Source organism: Manis pentadactyla, chromosome 5 (genome assembly GCF_030020395.1).
Source record: "Manis pentadactyla isolate mManPen7 chromosome 5, mManPen7.hap1, whole genome shotgun sequence".
Classification (NCBI taxonomy): domain Eukaryota; kingdom Metazoa; phylum Chordata; class Mammalia; order Pholidota; family Manidae; genus Manis; species Manis pentadactyla.
The window spans coordinates 60012142-60026970 of NC_080023.1; positions in this window are offsets into that span (position 1 = coordinate 60012142).

The following is a 14829-nucleotide window of genomic DNA, read 5'->3' on the forward strand; positions in this document are numbered from 1 at the left end:
AACCAAACCACAATTATTATTAGCTCCTGGTTTCATTTCTTCACAAAAATAAGTCTTTTCATTTTTTTGTGTGTGCGCAAATGTAGCTCTGAAAATGACATGTATGTAATTTGACATATATTTAACATGTATGTTTCTTGGACATTTGAGTGGTAGTTAATAAATCATCCTTTTCTTTCATTGATTATCTTTTTTAGGTATTTTAAATGAATACCATGATAGTGGAAAGCTACTAAACCCCAATTTCAAAAGTAGATTTGTTGGTCTTGGCTCTACCACTTACTCATATTTGAACCTTAGACAAGTTTTTTCTTCTCTCTGAACTATTTTCATTGTCTCCCAGCACTGTTAAAAGAATTATATTTAACATTATACATGATACTATGTTGCATTAAAAAATGGCATTATTACAACTATCGTAAGGTCCTGGAATAAGAGACTACTGCTTGTTCAATTAAGTTATGTGGATCATATTTTGAACTGAAAATAAATATCCATGGTCTAAAAATTATTTCTTCTTTATTTGTAAGTATAAATGGCAAGGCTTAAAATGTATAACATTAGATCCTATTCAGTTATGCTCTACATTTAGGATAATACTTAACAGAATATAACCAAATCAAAATAAATTTTGTCTCAGAAAACCCAGGTAGTGATTTGCCAACAGAGGGATCAAATCATTTGGTTATGAAAGCAGTAAATTGATAAGTAAAACCCTGGGGGTAATACTGCTCTCCATTAAATGTATTTATTTGTCACAGAAAAGGAAGCAGGAGAATATTGGCTACTTGTACAAAAAGAATCTTACATGTTTTATATTATTAATTCAGCAAACACTTGTGGAATATCTATTGACTCATTTAACAAATACTTACTGAATGTCCAGTGTCCTACACACTGGAGATAGAAGAGAATCAAGATAGGTTAAGTCTCAATTCTCAAGGAGCCTACAGTCAAGAAAGGGTGTAGGCTTCAAAAGGCAGGATGGAAAGTCAGATGAAATTCAGACCATAATATAAGAAAGGTGGCCAAAAGATCTGAATTCCTCATGGGACTTCCATTTTCAAAATATAATAGCAAATATCATTATAATGTTGAATGAAATTTCAGGGTTATAATATATATTTTTTCAAGGCTACTTTACTTATATCAGTTAAATCAAATTGCAACATTAGGAGTTTTGAGTCATGTTTCCTTTCCAAGGTCTGACAATACACAGTATGGTCAGCCCTGCTTCCTGATCTTTGTTGATGTGTAGGGTATCTGGAAGAGTTCTATGAGACTGAAATAATCAGTGTTAACCATATGGATAAAGTCTGCTGCTCTGTGAACCTTAGGCATGTAGTGGCGTGGAGAGTTAAAAGCACTGATCTAAAGCCAAACTGCCTGGGTTTGCATCCTGACCCCACTACTTAGGAGCTGTGCACCCTTGAATGAGATAAATTAATAGGCCTGATGCTTCAAGTTCCTCATCTGTTAAATGGACATAATAATAGTAGCTGCCTCAGTTTTGAGGGTTAAGTGCATACACATGTGTGGAGTGCTTAGAGGGCCAGGGCAGATCCATCATAAGTGTTATTCAAGTGTTTCACTTTGGGAGTAAAAACTCATTTCCTCTGCCTGATACTACACAGACTTGATTCTTATGGACATGTTAGTTTTTAGACATGGAGAGAAATATCAGCACTTCATGGTAGTTTCATAGGAATCAAAATTGTGGGAAGGACCTTCCTTATGAATCATCCAGCCCCTTTCCATACATGAGGAAATTAAGACTCAAAAAAGTTGAATTACTTGACCAACATCACTTTAATCAACTCTTATCAGGCACGTAAACCCAATATAACTTTGTTACTGGTGATCATCCTAAACTATCTGGGATCATGACATATTGAGCTTGAGTCCTCTTGGATTATAAAGCCCCACCAAGTTAAACTGAGATCTAAAGGCTTCAATTTACCCAAGCTACAAAGAGGATAAGAAAATCTAAGTAAAGCTCAAACTTCCTGAATTGCATTTATTGCCTTTCTCTGGTTCAGGATGCTCTATTTTTTGTGCATTTAGATTTTTATGTGTGCAGAAAACCTTTTTAATGTGCAGTTTCAAAATTTCAAGAAACAAAGCCTCTTGCTTTGTGGCACTCCCAGGTCAGTTTTGCTTCCTGGTACTTTATGTGGCTTGTCTGACCCCTAAGAAGAGAACCTTTTTGAGAGAGAATAGTGTGAAGCTGCAGATGCTTAAGATGGATCCTATTAAATGAAATATTACATTTCCTTTGACAAAAGCTGAAAAGTATTACTGGATTATAGAAAACACAAAATACTGAGGCTAGAACAATAGTAGTCCAATGCATTTTGTATCAGCAATACCCTTTATCAATGTGTCATTTTATAGCAATATCAAGAAAAATCTATAATAAATGAAGATTATGCTTACTGTAATACATAAAACACCAGGGAAAGTAATTTTATTGCAGTGCTTGCTTCAGCATGAAAACTCTGAGTATGTGATTAACTTAAGTATGTGCATTTAATTTAATTTGCTATGCAAGGTCTTTTGTGCCATACTGGGGGAAGCACACTTAAAAAGATAGGCAGTAACAGTTGTGCTGTATTAACACAGAGTTATTACTGATAAGGAGCATTACTATAGAAACATTTTCCCTCTAAGATTTTGATATCTATAAATAGGTTCTTTGTTGGGGTCAATGGATTCTTTTGTTGATTTGCTTTTATGTCACTCTTCTAAGGTATTAAGGTTAATACCTACCTGTGATGATAGATCTTCAGAAACTGCAGATTTAACATTCACAGTTTTGATTATTTTCAAACAGTTCTGAAGGATTTCACATATATACAAGTTTATGACTGCATTGAGGCATACATTTTAATTGAGGATTTTGAGATGTCAAGTAACTCATTCTCTCACAGAATAAATATTTGTTTTTATTTACTATATGCCAGCCAATCACCAGGGGGTCTAGCCATCCCTATATACATTTCAATATTGCTTTGTAGGTTTCTGTTTTTCATGACTTTGTCCAGTAACTCATTACCATGGTATTAGCAAATTTGGAGTTAAGAAGACAATTGTAAGATCTACTGTATATTCTTTTCATATATTTCAATCTTTAAAAGGATATTTAATATGGAAGGGTCTTTGTGACTTAGTCTGATGAATTGGGTCTGACATACTATTTCTACTGTGTTTGATTCTCTAATTATTTGACTGGTATCACACATCTCTTGGTTCATTTGTCCCAGCCCCCAGAACACCATCTTTTGTGTTAATATGAAAAAAAAAATGAGTTAAATTCTATTAAGACACGTTCTGAATTAATTAGCAATTAATATGGCATCCACTGCAGTATTTAAACAAATTTTCACATTGGAAAAGAAAAAGTGTTGTAGAAAACCGATATTACAATCCCTAGTTTTTCTTCACCATGTAGTACCTTATGAATGTCTTTCCACTGATGTGTTAAAGTGGGCTTAGCAGAACATACAAGAACGAACAATTCTTTTTTAGTATTTCCCCAAATTAGATCACTGCCATATTCAAGCTAGTGATTGTTGTATTGTATTTATCACTGAAGCTTTTCAGAGTTGTTAGCTGCCATGCGCATTAAAGAATGGTGGGGTTCATGTGCTGAATCTACTCCCAGCAGAGCTCACCAACCGATAACACGAAAGCCCGACTCAGCTTTTCTCCCTCTCCCCAAAACTAGGCTACTCCCTGGAGGTCATTTTTTGTGTGGACTCTCTGTAATTCATTTGCCCAAAGTATACTTTTCAATGGACATAGTTCACTCTTTGTTGATTAGAGTTGTAAAGTATTTATTTGCTGTCTGCCTGGGTTTATCTGTGGTAAAGGATTAAAGTGTAAACATCAGGTTATTGGCCTTCAGTGCAATAGATGGTCTGATATTATAGTTTAAAAGTCTTTAAATGAATTCATTCTTCAATATATTGATGAATTTCTACAGGATACTTTGTTGAATACAAAAGGAATTAACTTGGTCAGAAGTGATTCTAAAGATTAAAGCATTGGATATTTTTATATATTAAAATTTGAAAATACTATAAATAAATAGAAATACATATAGCTTGTATCTCTGTTTAACACTCATAGCCTAATGTCTTGTATTATAGATTTTTTGGCCTGTTTTTGCTTTTTAGTTTGTAAAATTCATGGGAGAAGTTACTGTGTATTCATATTATTGTGCACTTCATAAAGGTCCCAAATTGTTTCTAATATAATGTGTATCCTCAAGAAAGATTTTGAATTAACTGTTTGTCCAAATCAAGCACAACTATAAATCTTCCTCATTATTTGCAAAGGATAATTTAAATCTTGGGGTCATGATGCATAGCCCTGGTTATAAAGATAGGTATTGTACACTGATGGACAGTGACTGCAATGGGGTGTAGGGGGGGACTTGATAATAAAGGTGAGTGTAGTAACCACATTGTTCTTCTTGTGAAACCTTTGCAAGATTGTATATCAATGATACCTTAATAAAATAAATAAATAAGATAGGTATTGTATCACTAAATCAGAGGGTGTGATGTGACTAACCAATAATTGATCATGAGAATAACCAAGTGATATTACACAGAAATATATATTTGCAACTCAGTGGACCTACAAATAAGTAATAATAGAAATTTATTATCTTTCCTATCAAGTTAAATTTGGTTTTCATTATGTCACATGTATGCATAATTAATCAATAATTACTTAGTGAATTCTCACCAGATATTTAGAAACATAAGGCCTCTGCTGTCTTCGAGGTACTTATAAAAGTAACAATAGCAGTCCTGATTGCCACTAGCCAGCCACATTATTTTGTTTAAGTGCCTGACTTCTACATCACTGACACTCTTAGTTTTCCTCTTAACTTCACAGCTGTTCCTTTTCCTTAACTTTCTCTGACTTATCCTTCACCCTCAGCCCCTGCATATTCTGTCCTCAGCACCCACCTCTTTGTCTACTTTCTCTTCCTGTGATCAGATGATCTCATTTAAATCCATAGCTTTGAACACATCTCTGTATTATTTTTTCAAAATTTTATCTATAGCCAGGACTTATCTCCTGACGTCTACATTTATATATTGAACTATATGACATTCCTACTAGGATGCCTAACAGATATTTCAGACTAAGCAAGGTCAAACAGAATGATCAATTACCTTCCTTAAATCTGGGGCATCTTCTCCCACCCTTCACTCCCCCATGCTCCCCCAGGCCATGCCCATGTCCATAAATGGCTCCAGCATTCTTTCAGTTATTTAGGTCAAAACCTAAAGGTCATTGTTGAATCCTTTTCTTCTCTCAAATTTCACATCCAATTTATCAATGAGCGCTGACAGCTCTACTCCCAAAATATAATCAGAATCTGACCACTGATCATCATTTCCTTTGCTATAATTCTAGACTAAACCACCACTGTTTTTCCTTGGGTTATTTTCACAACCTCCACTCTTGCTCCCTCTGTCTTCTACATTCAAACCGTGATCTTTCTAAAGCTTAAATCAGACCTTGTCATGCTGCTGTTTAAGAACTGACCTGACTTTGCACAACAGCCAGAATGAAGTTCAGCCTCCTTCCTGAGGACCAGGAAGTCCAGCTCCTGCCTCCCTCTGGACCTCATCTCCTTTTCACTTCACTATAACCATCCTGGCCTCCTTTTCATTGGCTCTTCCAGCCTTTTCACTCACTGTGCCTTGTCCTCTGACTACTCCTCACCCCTACACTTCAATCTCACCTTGCCTCTTTGTCATCACTCAGATGTCAACTGAAATGTCACCTCCTCAGAGAGGCCTCTCTGACACCCTTTCCTAAAGCTACAACACTTCACTAGTCAAACTCTCTCTTGTGTTACCTGGTTTTATTATCTTCAATTTATAAGCTCATGAAATTAGCTATTTACTCATTTATTTTCTTATTTATTTGCTATCTTTCCCACTGGAATATAATCTCTTTGAGGTCAAGGAATATGTATGTTTTACTTAATGCCAAATCTCCACCACCTAAAATGGAGGCTGGCCCATCAGAAAATATTTACTTATGGGCAGGCTAACTGACCTTTATATTCTTAACTGTAAAACAAAGAGCATGAAACCAATTATCTCTAGGGAATTTCTCAGTCCCAAGGTTTGACTCTAGTTTCTTGGAACTGTATTGGTCTCAACAATGGGGACTGTAAAATGTCCAGGTTGAACCCATATTCTAAGACCCAGATAAAGTCAAACCTCTAAGCATCCTGCCCTGCAGAACTCTCTCTGGCCCTTCTTATGTGGACAACTTGAGAGTCTCTGAAAGCCAGTCTTCTATTAGCCATATGCTGCTTTGCCTTTTTAGTTGAAGTGCTCTTGCAAATGGGTCTATATGTGCAATTTCATTTGAACACTCTCAAGGTAAGAGCCTGTGCTGTGCCTAGCCTACTTTTGGTGACAACATAATGCTAGCTAAAATTCACTGACTGCCGGTATTTGTCAAGCACTATTTACACTTGACATGCATTAACTAATTTAATTCTCAGTAACCTCATGCATTAACATTATCCCCAATATGGAAGAGAGAAAATTAAGGAGAGTTGAAGTAATTTGCCCAATTCCATATAGCCAAGAGTAGAGCTGGTATTCAAACTGCCCCTGAATTATCTTAACCATGGTAATACCTCATATACTACCTAGCATAGACGCTAGAAATATGTGGGAAATAGAGTAGACACTAAATATTCATTCGAATGAACTGAATGAATCAGAGAGAAAAATGTGCAATGGCAAGTCTATGGCATGGAATATCTCACCCAGAAAACTCCTAGATAACTCTTACTGAAAGGCTGCTCAGTACCATGAGTACTTTGTTTTTTCTGGTTGCCACCTTTGTGTGGCTAGCATTTATTTTTGGCATTCCAATCCACTCTGCCTCTGCTTGCTTCAGCAGTTTTGTATCTGAGCACCCATCTGTCTTCAAACAAATTCCACAGATGTTTCATCTAAACTACTTAGCTTGAAAAACAATCATCAGTACAACTAAACTGAGAACAAACTCAAATCTAATCTTCCTAGGAAGAGCAGGTCTTTGTGTCACTTTTCAAGTTATGAAAGGGTAACCTTTCTCCATGTTTTCTAGAAGCAGCAAAGCAATAATTGAAAAGAATATTGGTTAAAATATTTTAAAATAAAGCTTTGTATGTCTGTTTTTTAAGAAAATAAAATAGTAAAATAAAATAATATGAAATTGTGGATTCCAGCTTTAATTTATCATCAGATTATCTGAAACTTGGAATATTCCAGATACTTTATTGTCTAATTCCCAATATGGTAGCCAGTGTCTGTTTTCCTCTTCAGCTGCACTGTCACTTCTATCAACAATCTCTTGCAGCTGTAGCCACTGAGATTGTTACAGGAAAGGCAAAAAGCAAGACCTCTATGACACTTGGAAATTTATTGTAAGAGAACAAAGAATAAAACAGAAAACAAAAGGACATGCCCTCATGCCAGCTTCTGCAGTTCAAACCCAAGGAAAAATATTCCTACTGCTGATGCCATAGATGCAGCTTTGTGAATATAATAAAAGTTTTTAGAGACTATCAGAATAACTGCCCTTATTTTTTGACAGACATAATAGATTAGATCTCAATGTAGAATCATACCCTCCTGACCCAGGCCTGCAGGAATTCATCATCCTTGCTCTGTTGCACACTTAATTGTTGAACTTGAGCAAGTTACTTAATCTCAGTTACTTTACCTTAGTTCCCTTAATCACACATTAGAGGTAATAACAGTACTGCCCTCATAAGGTTGTGCTGGGGAATAAATGAACTAATGCCAATCACTGCTGAGAATAGGGCATAGAACACCGCATTTATTTATGTTTGTTAAATAACCTGCTGTTGTTTTCCTCCTGACACTCAGCAGTGCTTCAGTAGAGCTGATATAGTTCTGACCCAATGCAAAGGCACCTGAGATTTTGGTTAGTGTTTGCAGCCTTACCATGAATGAACACAATGTATTCTTATGGTTTGAAATATTGACAAAAAGCTCGTGGACTTTCATTATCCTTTCATGGGTATCCAGGAGTTGATGGGCACTAGACTGGAAATTGTTTATCTGTTTGTTTATTCATTTGTTCATTCAACAAATATTTGTGGAGTACCAGTGACATGCCAGGAATGTACATGATTACTTATGTGAAGCTTAAATGTGCTAGAGGTGGATATTTAATAACCTTCTTTGGTTTTTTTCATGATACAATCACTTTGGACATTTTACTCATTTAATTTTTTTTTTATTTTGATATCGTTAATGTACAATTACTTGAACAATATTATGGTTACTAGACTCCCCCTATTATCAAGTCCCCCTACATACCCCATTACAGTCACTGTCCATCAGCGTAGGAAGATGCTATAGAATCATTACTTGTCTTCTCTGTATATACTGCCTTCCCCGTATCCGCCCCCCCATTACATTATGTGTGCTAATCGTGATGCCCCCTTTGCCCTCTTATCCCTCCCTTCCTACCCATCCTCCCCAGTCCCTTTCCCTTTGGTAACTATTAGTCCATTGTTGGGTTCTGTGATTCTGCTGCTGTTTTGTTCCTTCAGTTTTTCTTTTGTTCTTATACTCCACAGATGAGTGAAATCATTTGGTATTTGTCTTTCTCCGCTTGGCTTATTTCACTGAGCATAATACCCTCTAGCTCCATCCATGCTGTTGCAAATTTACTCATTTAATTTTATTTGTGGATTTCATACCTATCTACTAAGTGTCTAGTACCAAACTGAGGTTTTCGTGGAGAATACAATAGGACAAAGCTTTATTCTTATGAGTTACATACATTTAATAAAACCATATAAATTCAAGAGCCATGATTAAGAACTAAAACAAAGTAATAGAGATTGTCAGAAGAAAGTGAGAAGAATTTAAGACTAGGGAAGGGAAGGTTCCTAGGTGTGCTTTGAAGAAGAGGAGAGTTTATATAAATAGAAAGCAGTGGGTAGTCATCATGGTGGAAGACAGCTTGATAAGCAGAGACTTTGGCCTGGAAATGAACTTGGTATGCTTGGAGAGATGGAGATGACCTCACAGCACCTTGCACAGTCTTCTCACTTAATACGGTGCTGTATACTTTGTAGGCTTGAAAAATAATGCTACAACAAATATTACTGACTTAATGGGTGAACTATGTGTGAAAGAGAAATAAAATATTATGCTACAAGGACCATTCCTTCATTATTTGTTTATTCACTTACTTACCCATTCAAAGATTTTATTGAATACATATTATGTGCCAGTTATGTGCTGTACACTGGGGATATTGCGGTAATGGAGAATGATAGAGCCCCTGCTTTCATGGTTGTTATAAACTATTTGAACATCTTGAATACAAGGATAAGGAACCTGGAATTTATTAAAATGTAATGGGGAAACATTAAAAGATTTTAAGGAGAGGAAAGTTTTATGATTAATCAGAGTATATAAGAACGTTAAAAATTAAGAGTTTATTATAATAACAGGTATGACTTGGTGAGTGCTTGAACCAGTGTTGTGTCAGTGTCCTAAGAGATACGGATAAATGTAAGATTTTAAAGGATGGGCCCAAACTATTTAGGGACAGATTGGGTGCTTATTAAGTGAGAAGACTATGCAGGTTAAGGAGGTATTAAAGTTACTGTAAGGTTAGAAAAATGAGTGATATGGGGAATTATGGTATAATAAGACAATGGGTAAACTGGAAAAAAATAGATAAGGTCATGGTGGAAAGGTGACAAATTCATCTTGAACATACTGTCATAATGAGCTTATCTCAAATGGATTGCAAAGGGAGAAGTGGATCTCCAAGTGTTTGGACAATGACCATAATAAGAACTACATTTTACTCAATGAGCTAATATAAACATATATAGCAAAAATATCATAAAATGGTACTTAACATACTGTGTGTAATGCAGTGAGATGAATTTTATTCATTTTATTTTACTAAAAATTATTAGTCATGACACACTGAATTTATTTTGTGACCCTGCTTGAAAAAACTGCTCTAAAGATAGTTGAAAATCAGGATCTTATATTAGTTGGTGGGTTGTAGAGATTTTTGGCAATAAGGAGCAAGCTAATATAGATTTGGGATTGTGCTGTAGGACATTAGGAAATAAATTTGAGTTCACAAGGTATAGAAATTCTTCTTAAATGATCCTAGCTATAGAGAGACTCTGATACATGAAAAAGTTAGTTAGCCATACCCCAGGGTGTGGATAATAAAACATATTAGAAATTGTATGCAAATTCATCATTTTCCATATAAAATCATGTTTTACTTTAAAAATATGGGTTGCTGTGTTAATGTGTGACTACACCAGATTTCGCCTACTGAATGTAGAAATACTACTCACCCCTGCCCTCTCCATCCTTGCAGGCACATTTCATATTCAATATTTTCCATTAATTTTAAAGTATAGTCAGAGTGAACCAAAGAATAACTTCTGAATGGCCTAATTTAGGCCTAATGTACCTGTCAGTTTAATTTGGCTGGTGAAGAAGCAATAGCACCATGTGGTCAGTGGTCTTGAGGAAGTTTCTCTACAAGATGACTCTATTCACTCACCTTACCTGAATATAAAAGAACATAAATGGGAATTAGTATTGGCCTGGAACTTGGGTTTGAGTGGGAAGGGCAAGGAAGTGTCATACATATGGCACATGCTAAGAACTGAGCTACATTCTGAGCAATGAATGTGACTGCTGGGCCAACAGAGTATCTCACTAGGCTGTTTACATAGACACCAGTGTGCCTAATCACTGGAAAGTTTTTAGCTTCTTCAGTTGGTCAGGATTGAAGTAAGTCAGCTTCTGCTGGCCTGTTTACCTACATTTTAACCATCTGACTAAACAAATTTCCAGATTGCATTCCAATGAGAAAGGAGAAATGTGGGAGGACAGAGCAGTAGCAATATCAAGTGCTCACATGGGTGCAGTTGCCTCTTGGTCAGTCAGATTGAACTACCAGTGAAAGTTTTGAATGGCTCCTATAACCAAAACATACTCTGGGTCTGGTGTTAGATATCATGAACATAGACATGGTTTATGCCTTCAAGGACTTTATTTTACTGGGGATGTAGGACATAAATTGTAGGATTTCAATTGTAAGGAAACAGTGATAGAACAACCTCAATGATCTGAAAATGAAAACGAGAGAAAGAAGTTTCTGAATAACCAAATAGAGATTCCAAAGTTCAAGCTCCAAAGTTCAGGCCCTAATGGCTATTTGTAAGAGTCAGTTAACTTCTGTCCTACTGGAATAGGGCCTAAGTGGTGAGGTTTGAAGAACCATGGAACTACTGCCTTGGATTCTTTTCTTCACTGTGTTAGCTGCCTGAGATCCCTTCTGCTAGGAGTTCACTGACAGGACAGCGGTCCCTTCTAAAATAGCTCTATTTCCATGAAGGTTAGGTGGGTTTTGTGGAGGAGACTGGGAGCATAAGGCTGAGATAAGGAGACACTCTTAGATTTCGCGGAGTCAGTTTACTAAGATTGCTGATCTTTAACACCCACCTGAATTTGCCCACAAGTTAAGAAATGATCTTTTTCTCATGGACTGTCCATTTGTCCATTAGAGAGGAGACTCATAGAACTTAGAGGCAGAGCACCAGTGGGGGCTTGGGATCCCTAAAAGAGGAGTAGTGCTAGGGTGAGTCTCAGACATGTGTCTGAGTGGTGCAGAGAAATGGAAGGGGAGTGTGGTTGGAGAGGGAGATTATCATAAGTCCCAGTAGCGGGCTGGAGAAGGCGTTGAGTGTCACAGGTAGACTTTTCTTATTTCTCAACTTAGCCCATGGCACTAAGTCTCTCTGCTCAGTGCATACCCTGAATTTTTATGACTACTTCAACTTTTTCCATTTCCCTCAAATAAGCCCTTCACTCTTAGCAGTCCCTCCTTTGCAGAGAAAATAGAAGCCACAATCAGTGGAACTCTTCTCATTGACTTTTAAATGCTCATAAGTAAACATTTTCATTGACCCTCGACCCATTTCAGCACTCACTCCCTCACATCCAAATTTCTTGAAAGAGTTATCTATAAAGCAGATATTTATCTATCACTTCCTATTTACTTCTCTAATCACTCCAATCTGGTTTTTGGTCTCATCATTCTACCAAAAACAGATCTATTAAAGGCATTAGTAATTCCCATGCAAGAGATGTTTTTTTCAATTCTTGTCTATCATCCTTGTCAGTAATATTTGTAAATCTTCACCTATTCTATCTTAAACATTCTCTTCCTTTTCTTTCCCTGGTATAACACTGCCTTGAAATTTTCCTCTTCTTAGGCCACCTGTTCTTTGATCTTTTATCTTTTTCAACCCTCCATAATGGGCCTCTCCTTGTCCCATGTTACTCTCTCCCCAGACTGATTGATTCCTGTACTGCTTCATGACTCACAAACAACATCACAAGCTTAAGCCTTGCCTCTGACCTCTAGACTATATAACTCTCTACTTGACATCTCTTCTTAGGTTCTTCTCAGGTCTCAAAGATAACTGAATCTTACAAAAGGTCTTCCTACAAAGCTCTGGTCTTTGTCCAAAAGCTCTTTAGACCAGTGAGTCATATGGCAATCATTGAATTGCATGAGGCAGAAAGCTAGAAATCCTCACGATATTTCTGTTTCTCTCACAACCCATTTCCAGTCCATCAAGTCCTGCTCATTTTGTTTCTTTTAAGTTTTATGCTGGGGAGAACTAGCCCTCATCCCTTGCCCACCTCTTCTTTCTGCGTACCTCTGGCTTATCCTGTACTGTGAAGATGTCTTATTTATGTGCATGTGGAAATTCTACCCCTTATGTCCCAGTTCTGTTCACATCTCTTCCAAACAGCTGCCTCGTGGCTACTTCTCAGATCTTAAAGTAGATATATCAGTGACTGGTCTCCTCACAGGAAGATGTACTCATATAAGAGGCCGTCTCGGGCACTAGAAGAGGTTCAGGGCTGTTTGGACAGGGAGTTGAGGGCCAGAGTGCCTGAATCATGGTCTAAAAAAGGAGGAAGAAAGGTTTTGGTGGACATACTTGGTTTTATAGACTCTGCCCTTTGTGGCTGGAAGAGGCCAGAGGAGGCCTTCAAAAACATGGTTTTAGAGAAGGGAATCTCTTGCTTGGGTCCAATACTGTATCATACATACATGTCTCTTTAATCTGTCCACTTCTCTTTGCTTCTGTACCACTGATATAACTCAAGATCTTACCATCTATTGCTAGGAATATTGCATTAGTCCCCTGACTAGTCTTCCTACATATACTCTTACCCTTTCTAGTATCTTTCCCACAGAACAGCCAGAGTAATGTTTCTAAATCAGTAATCTAATTATAATAAATCAGATTATATCCTCGAACTAATACAATCATTAAACTTCTCACTGCTTTCAGAATAAAAACTAAAAACGTTTACTGTAGCTAAGATGACATACAAGGCCACCTACTTTCATATCTCATGTCATACTGCGCTTTCCCCCAACTCTCCTAGCCTTTCTCACTTTCTTTCATGCTCTTTCTTGTCTCAAGCATTTGCACATGCTGTCCCCTGCGCCTGGAAAGCTATTCTTCCCTCATTCTTCATACCCATTTAAAAAATTCTGTTTAAATGTCATGTCTCCAGAAAAGTCCTCTCAGACTTGTAGGCACATGATATTATTAAACAAATATGCCTTGAATCAGGAACACTATTTCATCATTAAATATTTGAGTGGTCTACAGACTTTGTCAATCATCTTAGATAAACCATTTCTCCATGGAAGTTTTGTGGCTTTCTGCAAGGACAGTGTCTTTGTTCAGTGCTTGTAATATTAAAATGACCTATCTCATCCTTAGCTCTGCCTGGAAATACAGATAATTGCAAATTCCACTTTTCTTCCTGTCACCCTGCCATTTTTTCTTAGCCCTCCAGGAAATTCCATCATCTTCAAAATTGAGGCTTAACTCTTTTGCTCTCTGAATTTTGGCATTTTGTCAAACATTTAGAAATTACATATCTTCATACTCTTCCTACCTCCCTTAGCCCTCTATTTACTCATTCCATTTCTTCAGGCAAAGTTACTTCACAAGGAAAAAATGAACCAGAGAATGCAAATTAGCTTTACAGTCTGTTGAGTTGCATAGCTGCTAAACACATTATTTATACATGAGGTAGCCCTTGATTTAGAGCTCCTTGCTACTTCTTTATCTCCACAGGAGTACCTTGTATTCCATATGCACAGTAACTTACAATGTTGCATTATAATTCTCTCTCTATGTGTCTGTCTCCCCTATTTGACTGTGGGTCCTTGAAGTCAGGGAATGTGTCTTTTTAACCTTTTATATCCTCATAGCCTAACAAATGCTTGGCACTTAGTGGTGAATAAATTTTGAGCTGAACTAAAGAGTAGGTGGTGCTGTTTAAAATAAGTATGAAACATTGTTTTCTGGATTGTGTGCCCTGACAACCAAGAATGCTGGTGTTCTTAAATAAACAGTGGTCTTGTGGAAGTAGGACAGTGTTTGCTGTTAAATATCATCATTCTTGATGTGCTTTTATTTGCCAATTTTCTCTGTAATAATGGAGAGAAATTTTGATTCATTGTGGTTTCCTTTTTTCTTTTCTAATACAGGTTTTTGGCTTAAAAAATTAGTTTTCTCAAATGGAAATTATTCCATAGGCAGACATTCTTTTATTTCTGTTCATCAGTGACCTGAAAGACAAGTATGACTCCATTATTCAGGACTTCCTTAAACCACTTAAAAAAATATCTATTTATCATCTATCTATCTGTCTGTCTATCTATCTATAT